Raw genomic sequence first — 24,163 nt, 5'->3', positions numbered from 1 at the left:
TGCTTCCCACCAGCCTTAATAATCACAGAATCCAGAGGACTAAATACATGTAAGAGTTTGTATATGCCAGATACTCTTCAGAATCTGCGATGCCCAGAAATAGTTTGCCCTGGCTGGTGAACTTCTACTTCCTTTTACCATTTTCCCCCTTTATTTCCTATTTTTTAATCAGACAAGGAGAACTATAGTTCTTCTTGGGTTTCCCCCTTGACCATCTCATCACTGGCCCCTGATGTAGCTATTTCCTCTCCTTCTCCATGACTTCTGAGCTCTTCACAGTGTTGATGTAATATCATGCTTACTGTGGGTTTTTTCTCTTCCTTGTCTTTGGTTAGAGTCTTCTGTGAGCTCCTAGAGGACAGGAAAGGGACTTCTGTGTATCCCTGTAGCTTGGCCCACAGCCTGGTTACACAGTCATGTGGTGTCCCAGAAGTTGGTTAGGGAGCATGGGTCTGGAGAGGCCTTGTCTTCCCACCTTCGCGTTTTATTTTTATTTTTAAAAAATTTATTTATTTATTTGACAGCGATCACAAGTAGGCAGAGAGGCAGGCAGAGAGAGAGGAAGGGAAGCAGGCTCCCCACTGAGCAGAGAGCCTGACGTGGGGATTGATCCCAGGACCCTGGGATCACGACCTGAGCTGAAGGCAGAGGCTTTAACCCACTGAGCCACCCACGTGCCCCCACCTTCACGGTTTATAGGCACGGGAACTGAAGCTCAACTGGGGCTGAGCTTCCTCTGAGCAAATACCCTGTGCTCTACCTTGCATCTTTCACAGTACCTGTTAGGAACAAAGCTGGAAAGGAGTGGAGGGAATGGGGAAGAAGAGATAAGGTGGGAAATCACCTTTTATTCAGCACTAAAAATACCTGCTTTTAAGTAAATGCGTTACTTCATCTTGACAACAGGAATGTAAGGTAAATACCAGTATCCGTCCTGCGGAGGGTGAAATTAAAATGGAGGTCAAGAAAGGTAAAGATATTTGGTTGAGTTCACACGGTGCCTCGGAAGTGGAGTGAGAAATGAAACAAGGTCTGTGAAGCCAAGGCCATACTCTTATTCTTGAACCATGAGTCAGAGTTACTGACACGGTCAAGTGTGAGAATTAAATGGTCTGTGTAGGAAGCCAGATCACTTTAGGAAATTTCTCCTAACAACACTAATGAGGAGGTTCTGTGGCATTGACGGGACATGTGCTTTGTGCTATAAGACCCTTTCAGCTCTCGAGTGCTGGGATTCAGTCTGCCTCTCTGAACTCCTCCACCATGAGTGTGAGCTATTTAAGAAGGACAGATTCTTCCAGGAGCAGCGATGTCTCTTTAGCTTGAATCATCAAGGTCAGGCCAGGCATATTTGTTTGGGGTTTTTGATGGGATTTCTCTTAATTGATTGGGGTGAAGAGTTCAGAGCAATGTTGGATTGGCTTTTCAGCTCTAAGCTGCAAGAGACTGGGCTTGGCACGATTCGAGGCTGTCTGCTGAGGCTGCTCCTGACCCTGCTTCTTCAGCCCACTGGTAAGCACCTACCAGCACCCTCTATTCCCTGGTGCATATGGAGGTAGCTGCTACGCAAGGAATAAACATACTCTTAGTCTCCAGAGAAACCTGTCCAGTTTCTGGGGCTTTCCTGTTTGGATTCTACTCACTGTCTGGAGGGGTTTCTGTGTTGTTTTGCCATCTTTCTCTCTTTCTCTCTCTCTCCTCCCCACCACTCCCCCAGCATCCTCACTTTATCTTTCCCCCTCCTTACCCACCCCCTGCCCTTTTTTCCTTCTTTTCTTCCTTCCAGATATTTTATTATTCTGCTTTAAAAGTGTTTTAGGGCAGTAGGCAATTTTGAATTATAATGCTTCCCAGAGTCTAGCATACGGTAATTTTTGTCTTCCAAGTCTTGGTATATGTTCTTTCTCTTCCTTTTTCATTTAACTAAGATTCACTAATAACAGCAATAGTTTCAGTGGGAAAAGTTACTTACTGATGGGTACCAGGCACCAGTCTTTCAGGGACTAACAAATACTACCTTTATTCTGTCAGCAGTGTTGAACATCTAGCCATTTCAGGGCACCATCATGGACATGATCAGGGCTAGTCCCCTTTTTCACAGAGCATACCCTGTAGTTGGAAACACAGGTAGTGAACACATAAATATATAATATCCTTCCAGATTATCTAATTACATTTTCAAAAAGACCTCACACTGCAGTTGTTACAAGCCCATTTTAGATATGCAGAAATACTGAGGTGCAGGTAATGAACTTATCTGCCCACAAAGAAAGGAGAAGTTGTAATGCAGCCCAACCTGTGGTCTTTTTAGCATCTGGTGAGGCTTTGTATTATGAGCTTAACTCCAGGGTCCCTCACTTGCATGGGCCCTTTCTAAATTCATTCATACCTAATTGTTCACCCTTTTCTGAGGGCCTACCACATCTTATAAGACTCAGTCCTTGGGCTTATAAAACCTGGACTGGTCCTCACTGATGTAAGGATTCAGAGACCATTCTGAGTTTCCAAAAGACTTCCAGAGGAGACAGATATGAAAATAAATCATCCTAATTCATAGAGATAAGAACTGTCATAGAGGTGTTATGGCCTGAGATTTGTTCTCCTTTCCTAAGTTCATATATTGCTAAATGAGGTTAAATGGGGTTCATTAGGGTAAGGCCCAAGTCAATAGGATTGGTGTCCTTGTAAGAAGAGACAGAGTTGCTGGGGAGCTCCCTTCCCATGCACACACAGAGGAAATGCTGTGTAAAGTCGCTAGAGAAAGCAGCTGTCCCTAAGCAGGAAGAGGGTTCTCATGGTAAATTGAATTTGTTTACATCTTGATTATAGATTTTAGCCTTCAGAACTGTGAAAAAATAGAAGTCTGTTTTTTGTACCACTCAGTCTGTGGTATTTTGCACCTGGACCAGACAAATAAAGGAGGGATGTATGAGGCAGCTGGATTTGAGGAGGGGGGCACCTTCTGGACATAGACAACAGTCTCGGGTATGGAGACCCGAGAGAGCATGGAATATCTGCAGACCTACTAGTAATCCTCGTGTGCCTTGAGGCATGGGAGAGGCAGAATCCCAAAAGGTGTGGTATGCCATGCTGCAGAGTCTGGGTTTTATCTGGCAGGTGTGGGAGTGTCCCTGGCTTGCCCAGAACTGGGAGTGTCCCCAGAGTCATGGTGGCTGCAAAGAGGAAGATGCATTGCAGGGTGGGAGACCAGTTAGCCCACTAATGCAATAGCCCAGGGAGCTGAGGGTGTGGCTCTGGAACAGATCTGCAGTGGCACAAGGAGAGGGATGTGTTTTGGATCTGGCAGGAGACAACAGAAGGGAGAGGGAGGAGCTTGGATTGCACATGGGTTTCTGTTTGGGTGTCAGAATGGATAGTTTTAAAATATTTTGGTCACGTCTAAAGTAACTTGAATATATACATGGATTAAATTCGCTTCTGAGGAAAAGTGTTTGGAAGTCCCATATTTCAAAGAAATACCAGGTGAAGATGTGCTGTGATCCTAGATCTATAGTTTTGGTCAGCTGGCTGCTCTGCCATTACAGAGTTTTGGAAGGAATCAGGGTTAAACTTGGTTAATTACTTGGCTTGGTGCAAAGTACACTTCTCTCCTAACCTGAGTCTTGGTCCTGATCCAACTTGCTGTTTACCTTTGGGTGAATCATTTGCTCTGTCTGGTCCTTAGTCTCATGTTCTCAAAAAGGAACCACTTGGGTTAAGTGAGCCTTAATTTCCCTTTGAGTGCTAATATCTACACATCCATGTTTAATCGGCCTATGTACAAATCAAGACTTGGGCAAAGATTAAAGTCTAATTTCCAAGAACAATATCTCGTTCAGTCCTAAAGGACAAGCTTTGAGCCCCACATCATTTCAGCTCTGCTTAGACTCGTAGATTCATAGAGGACTCTAGAGGGAGGAGGATACTTGGAAGCTATCCAGTCCAGCTTCTTTATTCTGCACTTGAAGAGACTGAGAAATAGGAAGAGCACCGTCTAAGAGCACCATACAGCTAGTTAGAAGCAGAGCCAGGAATTGAAGCCAGGTCTCCTAACTAGGGGTGTGGGGGGCTGATAATGTGCCACATGACTGTAGGTTCTGATATGGTTGTAGCCCCTGAAATTATGGAAGTGGAGGTCCTGGTCATCACCCCCATTTTGCTACTGCTCTCACTCTATTTATCTGATTGTTTCAAATGCCTCCTACAGCCTCTGGATACCTGGTATCCCCTCTTCCTCCCTTTTACCTGCCTGGTGGTACTCTGTTAATCCTTTACAAACATCAGCTCTCTGATCACCATTCTTCCCTTTGTACATACCTCAATGGCTATATATAGTGAACACATTATGTGAAAATTGTTGTCCTTCTTATCTCCTTACAGTTGACCCAACAGGGGTGGAAACCATGTCTTATTTATCTCTGTACTTCTAACATCTAGCCCAGGTACTTAGTTAATGTCCATGGAAAGAATGAATACAACAGATAAATAATGATGTCATGAATGAATGAATGTAAACTGAGGTCTGCTGGAGAATATACAATCAGAAAAAGCTTAGGAAGCCGTGTCCCATGAGGGGTAAATGAGACTAGGGTTTTCCTCTCATCTGGTTATTTCTTAGACCTACAGGTCATCACCCTCATTAAGGATAGCTCCCCTAAGCTGTAAGCAGGAAATGCCTCGGTATCAGGTCCAATGGCCCATATTGAAGACATAATCCTTTGGCCCATGACTCACCAATGGATTCCAGAAGGCTCTGTGTGGGTGGCCTTCCTCAATCAATCAATGGTTGGGCGTCCTAGCTTGTGATTGGATCCCCTTTCTGCCACCCAAGCTTACAGGTCTCTCAGATGCAGCCTGTATGGAGACCTCTGGACATCAGGCCTGCTCAATTTCTAACCACCCACCAGGAGGCTAGGGAATCATCCATAAAAGCTAGGTTTTATGACCATTGACACCACTTGAGCATGGTCATTATGATTATTTAACATTTATGAGACACCCTCAGTGCACTGGGGGCAAGGGAAAGGCAGTTTGGCAGCCTCAGCACAAACGGATGTTTCTCTATAACCCCACAAAGGTGCTCCCTCCCACCCAGATTAGTTCATTTGCAACTATGTTCAGGAGCTCATATAGGCCAGGGCAGGATTCACTTAAAGCATCCTATGTACTTAACCCGGACATTTCCAAGAAAATGTCAGTTAGCCAAATCCCAACAAAGGAGAACTAATTAACCAGATTTTTGTTTTTGCAGTTCTCTTGCTTTGTTCTCTGAGAGATGTTGATGTGAAAAGTCCTTCATTCTTTCTCATTCAAAAAAATATATGGGCTTCTGACTTTATGCTAGACTATGTGTCTAGTCTTGGCATTATAGAAATAATGTAGGACAGCCTGTGGTCCTAGACAGCTCAAGCATGGAAAAAAAAATACAGTGCCACAGGTGATCTATGAGAGCCAGGTTGACGGAAGAGTGCAGGCCTACAGGAGGATGTAAGTGGTCAGCTCACTCTGTTGGCAGGGCACAGGCTAAGAAGGCTTTACAGGAGGAAAAGCTCAAGATAGCATTTGATTGATGATGATTTCAGAGTGGGTGGACATGGACCTCATAGGCAGAAGGAATGACTGAGCAAATGTATGGGAGGGTGAAATGGTAGAGCATAGTCAGGAAATTCTAAACCATACAGGCAAATTGGGATCTATGGTATGAGGGGATGAGATGGGAAATCTAGGCAAAGTCTAGATTATAAAGGGCCTTGCCCATTGCTGAAGAAGTGTGGTCATGACTGTTGCTTTGGGAAACTGTGTCACTCTCCTGGAAAGGCACTCCTCCTTTGGTTTGGTTGACATCACTCTGATGGAGCAGCTCCTGCCTCCCTGGTTGCTCCCCTCCGTCATTCGCATGGGGTTGTCTCTCTCTCTGCCCACCTTTTAATGCCAGTGTTGCTCAGTGTTCCTCCACTATTTGTCCTGCTCTGGACCTTCCTCTGGGGAATTTCCCATTGCAGTGATTCCCCACATGATCTCTCTCCCCAGACGCTTTCCTGAACTCCAGACGTATACATAGACCCCACTGCCTGGTGAAGTCTCTACCTGATGCAGGTGGCCATCTGCTCCCTAACTCTTCACTCATCCTCTGTTTCTTGTGCTTGCAGAAATCATCACGGTCTAGCTGCTCCAACTTGGAATTACACTAGACTCCTCATTTCTACTCATAAGTTACATCAAGTCCACTGAAGATTCATTCATTCAACACTACACAGTTTTTACTTTCTGCCAGGGCTGTGACTAGCGGGTGGTGTAGAGATGGGTATAACAGAGCTCTGGCCCTTGAGGAGCTCAGTCAGATGGGAAGAATGGCTCATGAGTAGCTGACTGTCATTCCGGGTGCACCACGTAACCAGAAAGGGCTGTGGGCTGATGACTTACCTGGGTTCTAGAAGGTGGTGTGGAAAAGGCACCTACCGTTGCCAGGTGGCTGGAGTGGGGTGAGGAAGGCCTGGCAAGGGTTCCTCAAGGGGATGATCCTTGTGCTGTGCCTCAAAGAATGAGTCGGAATAGGAGGCTGTGAGGGAGGGGAGATGTGCCCCAGGGAAAGGGAAAAACATGAGGAAGTGAGTGGTGATGATAAACGGTGGGATGCGGCTTTAAGCAGCTCACAGGTGCCTGAGAAAAAAGTGGAAGGCAGAAGTGGTAAGGAGGAGATGAAGCTGACCTCTGTGGGGCCTTGTGTTTCTTGATAAAGAGTTTGGATGTATCCCAAGGGAAATCGGGCGGGATTCAACAGTCAGAGCAGAGAACTGACTTGAACAAGGTAACTGTGCGGGAAGATCAGACCAGCAGGTAGGGTGGGTTGGCAGGTGGAGGAGGGCTGCTGTGGGGTTGACAGGTGGAGGAGGGCTGCTGTGGTGTGGAGGCCACGAGAGAGGCGTAAGACCTAGCCTGGGGCAGGTGCTCCAGGGGTGGAGTGGAAGGGATACTGGGGAGACATTTTTCAAGTATAATCAACCACCTCTGTTTATCGTTTGAATATGAGAATAATCTAGAGATGAAGTGAAGATGCTGAGTTGTCTTTCTAGCTCAATGGTAGGTGAATACTGGTGTATCCTGAGAACGCAGGAGTGGAAGTAAGCTTGCAGGGATAAGAGACCTCAGTCTTAGCCAGTTTTGAGATATTGTACACAAAAATGCTTTGTAAGCGTGAAAGATTCTTTTCACATGGGGACTCAGCGGCGACTGCTGCTCTGGGATCTGATCTTAACTTCTCCAGGTGGAAGCCATGTCTTTGACGTGGGCTCAGAGGCCCAACACAGAACAGAGGGCTGTTCTGTAATGTGGGCAGCAAGGATTGAAGTCCTGGTGATCTTCAGACTGAGGAGAAGCCTTAGTAACCTTCACTGACCCCCAGGCTGCTGGCCACATGGGGACTTGTGCTCTCTGCCATCTCCTGCTGGGAATGCTGGGCCATTTGGGACATGTGGTGAACCCCCATCCATGCCAGAGAGCCAGGAGCTTCTTGAGCTCTGGCCATCCCCGAGGTTATTACTCTAATCCACCTCCATGTGTTTCTCATGAAAGGGGTGATGGAGAGGGCTGCTTTGGTTGGTGGATGCATCTCCTCCAGCTCCATCCTCCAGGAAAGCCAGAGTCTTCCAGAGAAAGGGGCTTTGAAGAATAAAGTGCAGGGAAAAATGGATTTTAAGGTTCTGTCTAGATAATGGTTTTCCTTTTTCACTGTTTTGCTTTTATTTTGTTTTAAAGGGCAGGTGTTTCCTGCTGTCTTGGAACAGAGCAGCATTTCTCTGGTATTTGTTTGGAGTGAAGGGAATGAGGCTGGTCTTAAGGTGAGGGTGGTCAGCCTGGAGCCCACCCTTCTCCTTGTCTGTAGGAGGTTGGACTGGATGCAGCTGCAGGTCCTCTTACGTCTGAGCCTGTAAGATATGGTTCTCCTGGTCAGCGAGTTGTGGAGACTGCACCAGGAGTGGAAGGAGCAGGGGCTCCGGAGTCCTTATTCACCAGCGGCGAGACCCTTAGTAACCCCATACATCTCCCCAAGTCAAGATTTTCTTGTCTGTCCGATGAAGACAGTTAGCCTGTTTGCATGCTTTTCAGTGGTCAGAGGGTTACAGGCAGCTCTCACAGTGGAATCTGTAAAAGGCTGTGCACCCTCAAAGCAGCTTGAGCCTCCCTGGTGACTTTGCCCAGCCTGCTGTTTCACGGCTTGGGCCATGAGTGAGAATAGGCAGGCTCCCTCCTTGGGGACCCCCAGATTTGCTCCTCTGCTCCATGACTGTAGTAGTAAGTATCTTGTAAGGCTGTAGTGATGCATGACATGAATCCGCGTCGCTCTGCTTCTGTCCATGTATCCATCCAGCAAGCTTGTATCGCACACCTGTTCCACACAGTTCCTGTGCCACATGCTAGAGATACAGAAATGAGTAAGACTTGGGTGGCTCTGTTCTCCATGAAAGTACGGTGTGGGCACAGGGACACCAACTCTCAAGGCACACACTATACCCCCCCAAATTATGAAACAGTGTGGGAATTCAGGGAGAGCCCTGTCCTTGTGGGACATGGGAGCCCCGAGGGAAGCACATCTGGCCTAGCCTGCGGGTCAGCCGAGTCTCTGGAGGAGATGGCACCAGAACTGAGACTTGGAGGACAAGTCAGCCAGCTTGAGGGTGGGGGGCGGTGCAGGGGAGAGGCGGACCACTGTGCAGAGGGGCTGCCTATTCTTCTCATGCCACACTCCTTCTCCTCCTTCAGGCTTCTGCTCAAAATGTCCCCTCCTCACAGCCGTTCATTCTGAGCACCTTGGTCCCTGTCTATCCCTTTACCCTGCTTTAGTTTCCTTAACAACATGGTCATGAGCTGAAATGTCTTTCTGTGGATTTATAGTCTGTTCTCTGCGTCAGAATGTAAGCTCGCCATGGGCAGGGACCTTCTGTGTCATATTTAGCATGGTATCCCTGTGGCCTCGGGTCTGCTTGGACCACTATAACGAGAGACTACAGACTGCGCAGCTCAAACAATGGAAGCTTAGTTTCCCCTGTTTTTGAAGTCTAGTAGTCTCGGATTAAGCCATGGTCAGGGTTGGCTCCTTCCCACACCTGTGAGGAAGAAGCGGTTGCATGTCTTTCCCCAGTTTCTGGTGATTTGCCGGCGATCTGTCATGTTCCTCTCCTTATAAATATATACTCTGCTCCCTGCCTTCATCTTTGTGTGTCATTACCCCAAGAGTGTCTGGGTCCAAATTTTCCCTTTTTAGAAGGATACAATTCATATAAGATTAGGAGGCATCCATGCTATTTCAGTGTGACCTCATCTTAACGAATTGCTTCTGCAATGACCCTATTTCCAAATAAGATCATATTCTGAGATATTGGGGGTTAGGAATTCAAGACGTGAATTTTGGGTGGATGCAATTCATCCCACAAAAGGCATGTAATAGTCAAAATACATTTGTCGAATGAAGGAATGGTTGGATAAAGGCACAGAAGCAGGAATTAGCTTGCCGAGGGGCTGGTAGGGAGGCAGCCTGGAGGGAGGAAATCCCTGTTTGGGATTCTTGGAGCTTCAAGAGCAAGGCAGCAGCTGGTCAGAGCTGACACCCAAGAGGTATGCATACCTCCTCCTTAGTATGTGGGAAACACTCAATCCGAAGTAGCTTCTGTGATCTTAGTTTCTACTGGTCCTTAGGTGGATGCGTGAGTGTATCCAGCATCCCTGCTCCTGGAAGACTCCCTTCACAGGATAGTAGAGCTTCGTGTCAGCAGTTTGGGCTGGCACCATCCTGTTTACAGAGGGCCACATGGGCACCTGCTTAGTCAGCAGGTCCTGAAGGCCAAATCTCATATGAGACACTCTAACCCGGTCATCTTTCCTTTACATCTCCACAATAGGTTGCCTTCTGCCCCTCTGATAAACAGCCTGTCCTTCATGAACTGAGATCAGTGACGGGTTGGCGGGGGTTCTGGAACATTTCCTTCGAGGTCATAACCACTGAGACACAATTTCTGACTAATCAAGCCTTGTGATATAACATGGCAAGGTAACAGAACATAAATAGCATAGGAAACCAAGATTAATGTGGAAATGTCCCTGAGATATCAGGATAGGAAATTGCAAAGGAGCCATGGAGGCTCCTTGGAGAATGAGCTGGAAGTCAAAAGGAGATAAACTCATAGCAAAGTGGAAAAGGGCCCCGACATGAACCCAGCCTCTGCCACCCACCAGCTGTGGGATCTAAGGGAAGTCACCCTTCTGCTGTGAGTCTCCTTTCCACAGCCCAGAGGTGGGGATAATATGACCCATGGCATTGTAAGAAAGAGAGCACGTATACGGGACTGGAACACAGAGGCTGACATTTAGCAAGAGCTCAGTGCATGGCAACGATAATAATAGCTTACATAAACTGAGTGCTTACAAATGGGTGAGGCATTATTCTAAGTGATTTAACCTCATAAAGTAGGTGTGGTCATAAAACTCATTTTGTAGTTGAGGAAACTGAAGTTTAAATGGTTTAGGTAAATGCCCAAACCCACCTAGCTACCAGGTGATGAAGCTGAGCTTCACATTCAGGCAGTGTGTCCTAGAGCTTGTGCTTTTGACTATTAGGCTATAAAATTACTGGCATAATTATAACTGAGGTCAATATTCTGTAGCTAGAAAGTGAGAATTTGGGGCATTTTCCATTAAGAAAACTGGAGGGAACAGAAACAACAGAAGTCCAGGTGCCAGGTGATCAAATACTTATCTCAATCAGCCCTCATATGCAGTTTAGAAAAGATATATTGTCTGCTTGCATTTTAAAAATAAGTGAAAAGTGAACCAAGACTCAGAAAGCTCAAACAGCCTAGATTCAAACCCAAGTATCTCTGGGCCCAAAGCCCAGTCTCTGTCTACCACGCCCGCTGCCTCCAGGAAACTCACTCAAGTTAACATGGAATTAGCTGCAGGACATGGACAGTTCTGTCCCTAAGGGGTGACTAATACATGGAGGCTCTTTCTGAGACAGCTAGGTAAGGGAGACCATTAACCAGTTCACAGAACATCGGGTCCAAAATGAGTAACAAGCCAGACCACTGGAGGAAGTTAAGAGGTCAGTAGGAAAAATACTGCTGGTCTGATGGTCCGTGAAGTTCAGAGGAAACATTGGTGAATAAGGAAGATGGATAGGAGAGCCTATATTTAAAACTGGCTGGAGGAAGGGAAGGAAGCGATAAGCCTAATTTTAGAAAGCCTCACGCTCTCAGGCTCCTAAGGTAAGAGACAGGGAGTTCAGTGAGGATTACTTGTCCTTTGTCATCCATGGGTCTCTAGGGGAGGGGCTGGGGCTGATTTAGCTCTGAGGAACCCCCCAGGGAGTATAAAAAGGAATGCTACAATGCCAGATAGACCTAGTGTTGAGCTACATATGACCAAGTCATCTCTCTCAGGCTTGGTTTCCTCATCTATAAAATGGGACAGTAGTATCTGTCCAACAGAGTTTTTGTGAAGGATGAGGGGAGACAAGATTGAAAGAGCCTGTTAAATTGTCTGGCCCCTGCTAGGTACTCAACTAATGTTCACTGCGTGAATCTGATGGGGAGATGAAATGTTTGTTAACAAAAGCCCTTATTTAGTCACGGTACGAGTATACCAGTAGATTCTAATTTCTTTAGATCAGAAAAGAGATTTTCATGTCTACAGTGCTTGGCCTTTCCCTTATTCAGGCATATGATGTGCTGAAGTCTCTGAGAATGGTTAATAATGGCATGAATATAAACATATATACTCAAATCCTGGCCTGAGATATTCTTGCTAATCACATAGTGCACTCTGAAGTTCATATCATAACACCAATACCTCTTTTTTCCCCAATATTGAGGGATGTTTATGTTTTTTTTTTGATTCTAAAAATAAGTTGGTTGAAAAAATAATTTATTAATTCAGGATGATATGAAGTAGAAAGTGAAAGGATACTCTCCAGTTTGACTTCCTAGACATAACCATTTTTTGTTTTATGTATGTGCTTTTAGACTTAATTCAGATAAACATATATGTTGCATTCTATACACATGTAGACACACACACACCCCTTAGAGCAGAATCTTGATTTTTACTTTTTATTTATTTTTAAAGATTTTATTTATTAATTTTGTGTGAGAGAGAGAACAAGGACACAAGCAAGAATGGTGGAGGGGCAGAGGGAGAAGCAGACTCCCTGCTGAGCAGGGAGCCTGATGTAGGACTTACGACTCTGGGATCATGACTTGAGCCAAAGGCAGACACTTAACTGACTTGAGCCACCCAGGTGCCCAGAGTCTTGATTTTTAGCTGAGCACGTTGCCACCTGGAATAAAAACTACATTTCCCAGTCTCCATTCCAGCCAGCTGTGTGCCTGTGACTAATTTCTGCCCAGTAGCAGAGAAGCAGACAGATGGTGCAACACCAGTAAGATTGCTTAAAAAAGGCTAATTCAGGTAGGAGGTGTGGTTTTTTAGCTCTTTCCCTGCCTCCTTCTGGCCTACAAAACAGATGTAAAAGTAGAGTTCCAGCAGTCATCTTAGGCCACAAGGGGACCCTGAGGATGGGAGCCACACATTGGAGATCACAAGAAAGTGTCTGAGTCATTGACAACTTAAAGGAGTGCCATACCACTTCAGACTATCCTTCTGCCGGTTCTCTTTCACATTGGGGAATTATTTCCTCTGATTTCAAGCTACCGTGATGAGGTCTTCTGCAATTTCTAAATGATGCACAGTTCTCTCCTACCCTTTACACTTAACTTTATATTATAGGTATTTTCCCTTGTCAGTACATTGAAAAATCTACTCTACTCTTTTTCATGACTAAGTAAATATTCCCTTTTAAGGATTTACCATAATTTACTCAGTTCCTTATTGATAAATATCATAAGCTCTTGCTTCAATTTTTGAACATGATAAACAGTGTGAAACATAAATCTTTGTACACATTTGAGTATTTTCTTAAGATAAGAAGAGGAATTTTAGAGCTAAAATGTTTGTGCATCTCCAGTTGGCAATTTAGTTAATGAAATTGATAAATTGGTGCATTGTAATTGGTATGTCTTGCCAAATTATCTCTAGAAAGTTATTCTGAGTTATGCTTCTTTAAATAGAATTAAAGAAAAAAATTTTGGTGAATTTTTCATACAAGGCAAGGCACAAAGAATAGCATCAAAAGCACGTCTTCACTATCCAGTGGAAGGAGTCAAGCTTTTCCATGGTTCCCTGAAGTGCCTATGTGTCTCGCTCCAGTGGTATCCTCCAGCACTTTCCTCTCAACAGGCCAGGGGCTCACTTGATCTTTCACCAATGCTGGGAGCCAGTGGATGAATCTGTCGGGTTTTCTCACTTATAAGTGATAGACATTCTCCCGTACCCCAAAATAATGCCTTGGTTCATACACTTTCAATCCCTTGGGGGAGAGCTTGCTATAGGAAGGACTCAGAAGATGACATTGGGACCCCATGTGTCTTCCCTTCCTGGGCTTTTCTCTCCCTGCTGGCTTCATTCCCAGTTTCCACATAGTGCTAACATGGCAGCCAGCACCTCTACACCTGCATTCTCCATGTTCACATCAAACAGAAAAAACATAGTGCCTCTTCCCAGAAGCTCCCTCACAAAACCTGTATCCACTCTGATTAGATAAACCAGAGTGATGTGCCAATCCTGAGTATATCCAGTTCTCACTGTGACTGGAATCTGTCAAAGCCTTCTGATGCTCTTTTCTATTTGCTGCCTGTTTTGCGTCATCAAAACCCAGGGTTAACTACCTTTTTGGTAATGTGGTTCCTGGCCACAGAGGATGCAAGGATAATCATTGTTAACATCCCCTGAGTGCTGTAGTATGCTAAGCACTTTATCTCATTCAGTCTCCCCAACAAATCTGTGAGGCAGGTGTGATGTCCATTTAATAAATGAGGAAAATAGAGGCTTAGAGAAGATAAATAAGTGAGCTGAGCTCCTACAGTTTGTGTGTGTAGGGACTGGGATCCAGCCCTTGGTTTGTCTCACGCCGATGCCCGGTAGAGACACAGCAGACCATATTGTCTCTTACAAGAGGCTTGTGTTTACCTCACAAGTTGTTGGAAAATGAAAACATTGTATAAGCTGAAGACTCACAAACATTAGTTCATTAAACTCACTGATATGTCCTAAATTCACCTCCTTCAAGCCCCCCAGGGGAAGGAAGGGGACAGCTTGGTAACTGGCCCAGTCATCCTGAGTAAACAGATTAGGTAAGGGATGAGGGAGACAAGTTATTTCCTGAGCAATTTTTTTCTTTATTTCTACAGAAATGTTTTTGAGAAGATACCTACAACCGTTGAGGATTTTAAGAATAACGTAAGATGCTTTTGGTGAATATTTACTCTGGGCAAAGTGGTGTGATCCTACAGGGTGTGATGGAAAGTTGGATTCTGAGTGAACAGGTCGGGTTTCCAGTCTGCTTCTGGCTATTGTTGGCCCCACTGTGTGACTTGGAGCTGGCTCAGTCTCCTTTCTGGTCTCAGTTTCCCCATTGGTTCACTATGGGGTTTGGATAAAGACATCTCCTGTCCAAAAGCCCATAGCAGTTATCTATAGAATAAGTACAGGGTGAGAGTAACTAGCTGGTCTTGGGAGCCTGGGCTAACCAGGTATCATTCGTGAGAATCTCAGAGGGAAAAGAAAATATCTTCCATTGGTTTCAGAATAACCTCTTTGTGGGCTTTGGAGGAGCTGAGGAATGGGACCCTAGGGGTTTTCCTGTCTCTGGAAATATCTGACTTTGGTTATTCCCCAGCCAAAACTTCACAACTCCTACAAGAGGTTGCCTAGAGCACCTGGCCAAGCTCCAGTTTGAATGTGAGGAACATAGGTCATTAGTAAGGGACTTTAATGTCCCGTAAACTGGCTTCCTGGAGTGGAGTGCTCACCCCAGCATAATCGAGCTGTTTAGCGAGAAACCCAGCCTGTTTCCAGTCAGGAAAGGAGTTCCGTGGAAGACTGGAGGAGGTGTAGTGACAGAGGTTGGTGGGGGGGTACTGGACTGGGAGTCAGAATTCTAGTCCACACTGTGCCGTGGACCGGGACAAGCTACTCCCACTTTCTAGGCCTCAGTGTCTTCGTTTGCAAAATGAGGGGTGGGTGGTATTGGATGTACTTTGGGGCTTTCCAGCTCAGACGGAAAACATATGGGGAGATTAAGTGAGCAGATTCTGGAACCGCCTTGCCTCAGTTCTGATCCAGACTTGCTGCTCACTGTCTTTGTGTTCTTAGGTAATTTGTTTAAACCATCGGCACCTCTATTTTCTTACCTATAAAATGGGAATATGCATAGTACATATCACATGGGGTCTTGTGATGGTGAAATGTAAAGCACTTAAAATAGTGCCTGGCAGGAAGTGAAGGAAATGCCCTACAAGTAAAACAGTTACTGTGATTATCACCCAGCCCACAGCAGGCAATGCCCTCTGTTTTAGAGGGTAGGTGGAGATGACGTGTCACTGCTGGGACTGCAGTCCTGTGGGGCCCCGGCAGCGCACCAGGCTCCCTGTGCTGGTGGGAAGATGACTTTATCCCCAGATCTGTCTCTTTAGGACTGCAGAGGGGAGGATGTCTCTCACCAGGGAAACCCCAGGGTGTCCAGGTATAAGAATCAGAGGTCTTACGGCAGTGAAAAGGAGACAGCAAGAGAACAGAGGGGAAGAGGAGGCGGTCTACCCTGTACAGTCAGGGCAGGAGGGACCCCAGTGGGATGGCGCAGGAAGGCTTGGCTTCTAGTCCTGGCTGTGACCCTTACTTGCTGTGGGAACCTTGACCAAGTCCCTGGATTCGTCTGACATTCATGTTGCTCATCTGTAAGAAGAAAGCATAGTGCCCAGACTAAGAATCTGTGGAGGGTCTGAATGAAGCCCCTCAGTGGCACAGTGTCAGCTGTTCTGGAGATGGCTGACAAGTGTGAGTTTGATCTGAGTCAGAGGAACAGAGGATGCAGCTGGTGATAGCATAAGGGCATATGGATTAGTGCTTGTGGGGGTCTGTAAGAGGTGAGTGTAAGGGTGGAGGAAGAGGAAAGGTGTGAAGTTTTCTGAGGTTTGGGAAGGCTTTACCTAATGACCTGTTGGAATCTCATTACCCTAAACACCATTGCTGGGGTCCAGGCCTACACCCCTCCCATGGGGACATCTGCCACACCCTGTCAAGGGCCTTCCTGCCTCCAGTTCTTCACACTGTGATCCATTCTTCTAGAATGACGCTCCACTTAGTGCAGTGACAGTGTCACTACAGTGGCTCCCCACCACCCTCAGGATAAATACCAAAGCCTGGACAAGGATGTTTTTGGATTAGCCCCTGCATGTCTGCCATCCTCTGGGCCTCAGGACCTTGACCCATACTGAGTGTGCCAACAGGCCCACTGGTGTGAGTGTTTCCAGTTGGCTTCAACCAATGAAGTTCCAAGAGGTGGGAGGAAGGGAGGGGGAGCGGTTAGAGCGGTTTACCTCCCACTTCCCTCCTGCCAGGTTCCCACGGAGGACTGCACCCCTCTACCAAAGGCCATAGCTTCTATCACATCCCCATCCCCCTCCTTCCTCTTGTCCCCTTAGGCTGCAGGTGGTGATATTTGTTAGCCTTGAGCACCACAGCATCCATGATTATTTTTCTTATCCTGCCCACACTTTGTGCGAAGTTCCTTTCTTAAGCTTTTCTGAAATCCTGTGGGTGAGCATGTCACCTCCCTCCTGAAGGGACCTTATCTGACACATAGGGCTTCTGAGGCCCTGTGTGATCCATCCCAGTCTATCTTCTGCAGCTCCCTCCGGTGTTCCATGCACCAGTCTCCTTCTCACCCCAGGGTTTTCCTGCTTTGTTACTCCATATCCACTTCCTCCAAGAAGCCTTCCTTGATATCCCCAGGCTTGGTCAGAACCCCTCCTTTGGCTCCAGGATCCCTTGGTATGCCTCCCACCACAGCTGAATCATACTGTCATTGTCTCCTTACTTGTCTCTCTTTCCTGCTGGGCCATGAAGTTCCTGAAGGCAGAAACCACATCTTGCCCCTGGAGAGGGAGGTGTATAAAGGTTAGGGGCACAACTCTGGAACTATCCTGCTTGGGTTTGTAGTCCAGCTCTTCACTCCACTGCTGTGTCTCTGTGGCCTTAAGCAGGTCACTTAACCTCTCTGTGAACAGCTACCCCCTCTGTAACATGGGTATACAGAAACTGTCTGCCTACAGGCTTATTATGAGAATTAAATTAGTTAATATAGGTAAAATTAAGCTTTTTAAGAACATATGTTATCACATTTAATATATGAAATTCAATGTAGAATTATTAACTAATTTGATATATGGAATTAGTACCCAATAAATATTAGGTATTGTGGTCAGCTTGTGACACAAAGTGTATGCTCAGCAAATGGAGAATAAATGGATTCTTTCTTACAGGTAAATCATTGCATAATACTGTACTTTCCCCTTGAGTTTTTACAGCAGCCTTAGGAGGAAAAGAGGGTAGCAGTTCTGTATCCACTTTATAGAAGAGGACGCTGACCTTGGAGGGACTTGCCCAGGGACCCACAACTGACACAGAGCTGAGGAGCAAGTAGAACCTGGATGCGGAGACCCCACTGGGTGCCCTCTCCCTCAACTGCCACAGGGCATGAGAAGGTATGTAGGCTGCAGCTTAGGCCAGGTCTGCCCCAGGAAAGGGGCAGCTGTGGGGAGGGTAGAGTCCAGGGGCTTTAGTGGCCTCAGCCATGGTCACTTTTCCTGAAAGTCTCTGAGTCACCTTTGGGATTTTCCAAGTTATCAGCTCCTGGAGGGTTAAAAAAAAAAAAAAAAAAGTCCATTGTGTTGCAAGTTCTGCAACCAGCCGCATTTACAAATTCTGTTGGCCCAAGTGTCCATCTGAGGAATGTGGGATCTGAAGGGAGAGCCCAGGAAGGGAGACTCAGAAGGGAAATGAGCCTCTAATGTTCCAGTGACCAGCAATAATAATAATTTATGTGAGGTTTCTAAGAACCCTGAACATTTATCTGGTGCTGCTGGGTGCGCAGTCAGTGCCCTAATAATGCTTTGCATGTTGCCGTGGGCTAGTTGCATTGGGGTCCTTTGTCCTTGTCAGCAGAGACGCTCCTTCAGCTCCCTTCAGCTCCAGCTCCACTGAACAACCCAGTTCAGTGCCCCATATACAGGGGGAGCCCCACAGCTTGTTGTGGAATGACTGGCCAAGTATGTGAACCAATTATAATGTTCTTGGTCCCCACACAACTCCATTTTATAGAGAAGGAAACTGAGATTTGGAGAGGTTCAATACCTTAACCTAGGTGGCACAGTTAATAAGGGAAAGTGACTTATTAACTTAATGACATTCTTCTAGGAGGCCTCATGGTTCAGTGGAGGGTAGTGGGAGCATTCAGTCACAGACACAGGTTCACGTTCCCAATCTACCAGCTACCTGCTGTTTGATTTCATATAAATTACTCAACCTCTCTGAGCCTCGAGGGGCCAAAATGGTGAAGTGGCCATAGTAAGTATTTTTTATGAAGGTGTAGTAAGAGTTAACAAATATAGTATATGGAAAGGGACTGGTATGTAGAGCAAAGGAAGAGCTCTGGAAATGGTCACAGTTACTGTTCTCATTTGACTTTAGTTTCCTTTTTATTGCTATTACTTCTATTAGGTAAAACAAAAAAAAAATACTGTATTTGTTACTTTTATTGACTATGGTCCTGGTACTCATTTGTTTGCAACAAATGAGGTTTTTTTTTTTTTTTTTCCATTTTCTGGGTCTCTCATTGACTGTCCTGTGATTGGTGGCCCAGGACTGAATGTTTGCATGCCCTGACTCCTGTCGATGTCGGGGGCTTGAAAATTGGGGGTGATGACCTGGTAGTACATTTACTACAGGCACGTATGGAGAAAATATCACCTCGTTTCTCAGCAACCCTAGAATCACATTGCACAAGCCCCAGATCACCTACACTTTTCTTGTTGTGGCTGAGTGCCTTGGTGGCTGCATGAGCTGTTTGTGGGACTTTCCAAGGGTTTCTTGAAGCTTCTTGCTTCTCCCAAACACTCCTACATCCCAGTCCCCCTGCCAGCCTCTCCCTAGTGACCAACATAAATGCTTTTGGTGTCTTCTGAGATATTTTCCCTATACAAAGTCAGCTCAAGGACCAGCTACTTAAACAGTATTTATTTCTAACCCAGCCAGGAGCCAAGTTGTCTCTTTGACATGTAGAGACTATTCTGATGGGCCTCTTTTGTTTCATATTTACAAACCGGAGAGACTCTTGCTGCCTTTTCATTATTCAGAAGGGGAAACTGAGGTTGAAATTAGTGAGAGATTTGCCTCTGATTACACACTGGTTAGAGGTAGGGTTAGGAAGAGATCCAGATTTGGGGACTCATCGTCAGTGAGCCAGTGCAAGGGAGCGGAAAATGAGGACTAGCCTTGACTGTAGCCTGGTTCTAACTTTTATTGCATGTGTAACCTTGGGCAAACACTACAGTATTCTTAAACTCTAAACTCTTCTTACCTGTGAAATGGGCTTAATTATGTTTTCCTCATAGGAATGGTAGGAATAAAGAAGATAATGGAGAGGAAGTTATCCAGGGCATTGCATGGCAGAAGACTAATCTCCTTCTCCCTTACCTGCCCCTTCCTTCCTGAAGTGAACAGGGACTTTGGAATTAGTCCTCGGTTAAATCCTCTGTGTACTTGGGAAGAGTATTCATTTTCCTGGGTTTTAGTTTTTCTTATTTATGAAATGGTGACAGGAATAACCATATTGAGGGTTCTTTGGAGAATTGAAAGAGATGATCGATATAACATAGAAGGCCCTTTTAGACAAAGCTGCTCTTTTTCCTTCCACCCGCCTCCAGGATTCTGTCCGGAGCATCATGGGTGTGGGTCTCTCAACCTCAGACTAAGATGGTGAGACCCTGTATGTCTGTGTGTCTCTGCCTCCTCCTCTGGGCACAGAGCTCTGCAGCCAGCTCTCAGCAGGCCCGGAGGGTTCAGCCAGCAGAGCTGATGGCTTTGGAGACAGCTCTCAGGCCACTTCAGGACACGAATCCCTCAGGGGGCGTCAGACCCAAAGAGGGTCATGGCAGCAGCTTTCCAGAGGGGGTGTTGGAGACCCGGACACGTAAATAACCCTGAGGAGACAGCCCCTTGGCACCCCTTCCTGGTTGTCAGAAGTATACATTACGTTATCCAGAGAGACACTGAGGTTTCAAACCACTTCATATTTAATCGGCAATCATGCTCCCTTCCAGAAGCCATTCCAGGAAAAACATCAGTTTAGTCCTTGACGAGAAACAAAGCTTTCTGAAAACTTGCACACACAGCCCAGGCCTTGAGGGACCAACTCACAGCCTGTTTTGAGCCAGAGGTGGCGCCAGCCTCAGACACTGGGGCCAAAGCAGTGCACATCGGTCTCGTGTTTCAGTTGTCCTGAGGGGTGGTGTCGCCAAATTCAGGGACACAGGGCTGGACGTGGGTGGACACAGATGAACCTGTGTTTGAATCTTCCTCTGCCTCCCACTGATAACATGTCCTTCAGCAAGATGTGGAGCCCCGAAGAGCCTTTGTCCTTTGCTTTAAAATGGAAGGTTGCTGAGGTCTGAATCACATCTGCCAGTGGTTCAAGTTGAATCACATGAAATTGCTACTTTTGAAGGTCAAAAATGGTTAAATGTTGGTGATTTCATATACTTCAAGGTCTCACTCTAGAAATAAATAAACATTATAAATAAATGTAAATATAAATGTGTGTGTGTGTGTGTGTGTGTGTATGTGTATAAAGTGGCACATTTGAATCGTCCCCAAAGTGGACTATACATTTATGCAGTGAGTCTCAGAAGTTAGTAAGCATAAGCAGTGGGAAGAGGGCCAGTGGAGATCTGCATGGGGCCTAGAAATATGCATTTGAACAGATGTGATTCCCCACCATGGGCGATTTTGATGAGGCGATGTTTTGTGCTTGGTTGAACTAGGCTTTAAACAAGAATAACCTAGAGAAGGGGGAGTAGATAGGATGCTAATGCCAGTTCCATCTCCTATCTCTCATCTTCTTTTTTTTTGTCCCCGTGGGAGGTAGGATTAACTTGGTGTGGGGGAATGTGTGTATATAAGGAAGAGAAGGAGAGCATGGGAGAGAGAGAACTTGAGAATCCCTCTGGTCACATTAAAAACCCTAATCCTAATAGATGGGGCCTCTCTTTCCTTTTGAATTACCGATGCCCTAAATCTTTGCACCCTTCTGAAGTGGGGAGGGGGTTGGTCAACATGTGTTTTACCCTAAGTAGTGCCTCTAATATTCTAATATTTAGGACATAATTTCAGCTCTCTTTGAAGCATCCTTAGACATTGGAGCTAAAGGAATTAGCCAGTGGGAAATGTGTATAACAGACTTGGAAGCAAGTTGTGAAATCTACTGACCCCACCTCCTCTCATCCCAGGAAGGGCATGACACCTCCCCACGTCATGTAGTGGGAGATGGGGCAGCAGTGGGACTTGACCTCAGGTCCTCGAGGGTGAAACTTTTGCTCTGCTATGAGTTTGTAAGCAAAATTCACCTTAGTCTCCTTTTCACTGTTAATGGCTTAACAAATACTGGCCAGCAGTTACATCAGTGTGAACCCACATGACCTGTCTCAGCTGTTCTTCCTGTTGCAATTCATGCTGGACACACAGCGCTGCCCTGTAAAACAGGCTTCTTAATCATCTGTTCTTTCAGCACTGAGGGCATGGTGATCAGCACCTTAGACATAATTCTTGCCCTTATAAACTCCACAGCCTCCATGCTCCCACTGTGTATAATTCTCCGAGCTACAGGTAAATGCAATGGAACTTTGAGAAAGTGTAACAGGGAGGCCTGTGCTAGACGAGGCTGGGTAGGGGGAGTTGCCTGCTCCTTTCTTTTTGATGGGGGTTCTGGTGATGTGTCCCGGCTTCCAGAATACTTGGCAGATTTTTATTAAAACCGTGCTCCTTCTAGATACCAACTGGTCTCTCTGGCTTAGCTATGGATCAAGTTAAAAGGATGATGAGGCCAGGAAGAGTACCAACACCCAAGCCGAGGGGATGCTGGCAAAAGCTCTGAACCTCACGATGTGTGTGTGGGGGGTGGTCCTTCTGTTTCCCACAGGGAAGCATTTCTGGGGCCTCCATGTTTTATACCGGAAGTGAGCGCAGAGACTCTGTCATCAGTGGCTTAGTCTTGAGTTCTGTCCCACCTCTGCAAAATGGAGTCAATAAACATCTCTGCTCACAACCATTGTTGTGAGGACACCTGAAGTAACAAGACAGAAGTGCCTAGCACCAGCTGCTTTCTCGTAGTACCTGAGGGCTTGTCACTAGTTTCTTCTAGGAAACTTGTCCACACCATTGAGGCATTCTGTGGCCCCGGTCTTCAGCTCAGCTTGTGTGATTCCTAGTCCACAGCCCCTGCACTGCCATACCATGATCTCACCTCAGAATATGTGAGGGAAAATTCTAACAGATCTTAGCTTGGTGCTTTGCATTTGAGCTTCATTTGGGAGATATTAGAAACTCACTGAAGCTCTTTAAACTGAAAGTCCTCTGACAAAGTCGCTTTTACATGAGGAGTGACCAGGGCAGACGTGGGGGTTGAGGAAGGAATGAAAACTAGGAAGCACGAGTCTTTTATTTGACTGTTCCATGCATTCAGTTCTCACGGAATATCCACTCCTGAACTGGGGCAGGGCAAGGCTGGGAAGGACAGATGGAAGAGCAGTCATCTTCTGTACCAAAGCACTTAGTGGCTGCTGTGTCATTTGAGCCTGGTTCTGATTTAATTTATGTGGCCCATCAGCTGTACGCACAGCATCTGCCTCCAGTATCTGCTTGCTGCGATGTTGGCTGGTGATTATACTCTCTCACCCTTTGAAGAAGGTGATGGCTTCACATGCCACATTTAAATCGCTGCCACTCAGAATTAAAGTGGTAATCATTCTGCCAGTTACCCATCAAGAATAATGTCATAGTGGTTCTTCCCACTAGGAACTTTCCAGATACTCTCTCTCATTCTCCCAGCAACCCTGAAAAATGAGTATGATTATTTATACTTTATATCAAAGGAATCTGAAACTCTGATGTTCCTTTAAACCACATGCAAGGAAACAGTTGGCTAACTGGAAGAAGGAGAAAATGAACCTAACCTGTTCCAAGTGTGAAATTTTCTTTCTCCCCAGCCACCCTTTACAGATGACCCATTTTTCCAGATGAGGAAGCTGAAACTCAAAGAAGCTATGTAAATTGCCTAAGATCCTGCAGCTAGTACAACAGCTAAGCAACAGCTAATTTTTACAGAGTGTTCTCAGTGGTCTAGGCAGCAGGCTTAGGGTCTCACATTCATTCTCTCCTTTAGTCTACGTACTGCCTTGCTTTCCATCACAAATAAATGCCAGAACTGGTATTTATGATCAGGTCTATCTATGTTCAGAGCTTTCATCTGCCCAGATTTACTTTAAGGAGAATGTTGGGGGATTGATATAAATCCCAAGTCTTCAGTGGAGGAAAGCTAATGTTGATTAAGAAGACACATAATTAAAATTTATGGGGTGAAGTTTTTATGAGCCACCTCTTCCTCTGAATGCGGTTCCTGTCCATTTCTAAGTGAGGGATGGAAGTCGGAGCAGTGAGGATCAAGAACGTCTGGCCTCATGTAACGGACATTCATCCCAGTTAGGCACTGAGATCAGTGAGCAAATAAAATCCCCAAGACAACAGGGACGGCTGAGAGCAGACAAATGCATGCAGGCTGCTGCACTGGGCTCTTTCTTTCCCAAGGAAATTGATGGAAGATGTGTCAGGCTGAGCTCACTGAATTCCAGCCCAAAGGGTCAGCTGTCCAACACCTGTGAGTGTCCCACACCCAGAGGTGAGGGGGTTGGGGAAGGGTCCTCATGGGCTTGGCCTCGGCCCTGGAAACAAGGCGCTATCTCTCTGTTCTGTAAATATTGCAGACATTCCTGGGAGATGAAAGGCCGTTCCACCGGCAGTGCCGTGAGCCCGTCCAAACTCCAGGCATGCACTGTTCATCCTGCTGGCTCTCTTTCTAAACAGCTACATAAAATACAGAAGTCCAGGAGGCAGCAATTGTATTTTCTCTGTACAACCCTGGGAGAGTCATCGCATCATTGAGTTG

At 46.0% G+C, this 24,163-nt stretch overlaps 1 long non-coding RNA gene across 1 annotated transcript; it reads left to right on the top strand.

Annotated features, from left to right (window-relative positions):
- Positions 1-1,207: 1,207 nt before the first annotated feature.
- LOC132001800 (uncharacterized) lies at positions 1,208-20,693 on the top strand. The gene is made up of 4 exons (XR_009399678.1): positions 1,208-1,335; positions 1,430-1,512; positions 17,466-17,651; positions 19,560-20,693. It is a non-coding gene; the product is annotated as an uncharacterized LOC132001800 (long non-coding RNA).
- The last annotated feature ends 3,470 nt before the right edge of the window (positions 20,694-24,163 follow it).

This window comes from Mustela nigripes, chromosome 14 (genome assembly GCF_022355385.1).
Source record: "Mustela nigripes isolate SB6536 chromosome 14, MUSNIG.SB6536, whole genome shotgun sequence".
Lineage (NCBI taxonomy): Eukaryota > Metazoa > Chordata > Mammalia > Carnivora > Mustelidae > Mustela > Mustela nigripes.
Note: the sequence above shows the minus strand (reverse complement) of the source record. Positions and strands in the feature narration are given on the sequence as shown.